Source organism: Monopterus albus, unplaced genomic scaffold (assembly GCF_001952655.1).
Source record: "Monopterus albus unplaced genomic scaffold, M_albus_1.0 scaffold98.1, whole genome shotgun sequence".
Taxonomy (NCBI): Eukaryota; Metazoa; Chordata; class Actinopteri; order Synbranchiformes; family Synbranchidae; genus Monopterus; species Monopterus albus.
The window spans coordinates 2,173,277-2,175,611 of NW_018127978.1; positions in this window are offsets into that span (position 1 = coordinate 2,173,277).

The following is a 2,335-nucleotide window of genomic DNA, read 5'->3' on the forward strand; positions in this document are numbered from 1 at the left end:
CTAGCAAAAACAATGTTCTTGGTGCAAAGCACGAAAAAAAAACACAGAGAATTAACTCCCGAAACTTAATAAGCTATCACAGGCCTGCAACCTATCCTTACACGCGCTAGCGCGGCAAAACTCTACACATTCCTATAGACGACACGTTCGTTAGCACGAGCGGAGACCTAGCAGCAGCGTCATGCAACTCTAAGGCGGGTTATCGGTCCACACATAACTTGTTACAGTACCAAAGTTATCGAACTTCGCCCGTTCTCCGTAAACTTGTCGCAGCTTCTTCCTCCCTTTTCTCTCTGCCCGTGTTTTCACACACACGGCACCACCGGAAGACAGCACAATATCCATGAACCATTTCAAAATAAAAGTCTAATAAAAGTCTTTGCGCAACAGAATTTGTAGGACCCCTACATAGAGAAATCACCAAACACCATCCGGATAAAGACCATCAGCTGCACTGTACTACTGGTCTCCACAGACTCGTCACACTGAATGCTAAACCACCTGCACTTCGCCAGATCCCGGTCCAGCTAACCCTTCCCGGACATAGCCAACACTCTTCTAACCATTGTTGCTGCCCCCAGCTGGACATTGGAGAGAGTGGAGATTACATCGGTTCGTTATTTCTCATCTTTAAGCGCAGTTTTTGCAATTATCATCATTGCTTCTTTGAAAACCTCCCTGTCTGAAAAAGCCTTCTTTTTTAATCAAGAAATGTGTAGCTCTAAATGAGGCTTAGGTTGCTTTTTGGGAGTTTTTCACCGGTCTCGTGAAAAAAGACTGCTGTTTGCACAAAACTGCCTTTAATTCATGGGGTTTTTCTGCTCGTACGGCGCTTCCTGGTGGGTACTTAGCATGGTAGCTTGTGTGACATGTTCTAAAATGTCTCTCCACATTGTGCCACTTTCCTGTCGCCACAGTCGCCCTGCAAATGAGACACATGCAGGAATCTTTCACAGTGGTGAAAAAGAACTCTTCTTCCCATTCACTGTGATGATATGATATGTTTTTTCTACCATGTTTTCAGGTGTACATTATCTTCTCATCTTCGCTGCACTCGCTAGTTGGTCTACATGTTCTAATCCTTCACGATTTAATATGAAACAATTTTTAAAGCTTTTCTTTTAAATATTGTCATTTTCTAATTTACACGGATGTAAGTGTGATTTAAAAAAAGATAGCAGCAAAAAAAAAATTGATTCATCTCACTGGTAAGTGGCGCTATGGTGACCTACTTCTAGAACAGGCCCGTGGGTGACTCGTGGTCCTTGTGGGCGACCTGGTGCCCGTGGGCATCATGTTAGTGATCCCTGCTCTACACCCTGTTCACCCACGACTGTGTCGTCTCCCACAAAGACATCATCCTAAGGTTCGTGGAACACACCACAGTGCTAGGTCGCATCCCTGGTGGGGACAAAGAAGCATACAGGATGGAGGTGGCCAGTCTGGTGTCATGGTGCAAGGACAACAATCTCAGCCTTAACATGGACAAGATGAAGGAGTTGATAGTGGACATGTGGAAGGAGAGGAGAACTCATTGGCCACTGTTCATCCAGGGGCTCCAAGTGGAGACGGTGAGCACCTTCAAATACCTGGGCATCCACATCAGTGAGGACCTCACTTGGACACTTAACGCCACACAGCTGGTCAAGAAGGCCCAACGGTGGCTGTATTTCCTGAGAATGTTGAGGAGATTTGACATGTCGCCTAGAATCCTCAGCAACTTCTACAGCTGCATCGTCGAGAGCATCTTGACCAGCTACATCACTGTCTGGTATGGCAGCACAACTGCCATGGACTGCAAGCACCTGCAGAGAGTGGTAAAGACTGTGGAGAAAATCACCAGGATTCCACTGCCCTCTCTGCAGGGCATTTACCACCGCAGGGTGCGTAGGAAAGCTGCCTCCATCCTCAAGCTCCCCACCCACCCCCAACACAGACTGTTCATAGCCCTACCCTCTGGTCAGAGGCTCAGAAGTGTGAAATGCAGGACTTCTAGATTGAAAAACTCTTTTTTTCCAACTGCCATCAGACTCCTAAACAGCATTATGCACATGCAGAATTGCACACTCACTGCTGAATATTTGCACTTTATGGCTCCCACATAGCATATATTCTCTCTGTATTATATTATGTTCTTGTTGTTGCTTTAAAGTGCCTTAGATTTTTTTTACTACCTATTTAGAGATGTGTTATTGCTCATCTACTTTATATTTCACTTTGTGTTGTGTGGCATTCATGTGGACAGCAAAGTAAGAATTTCATTGTACAGGGAAACACACTGAAGACAGGAGAGATGAGAAGGGGTGAGGTGTGTATAGTGGTATAGAAAAAGGCA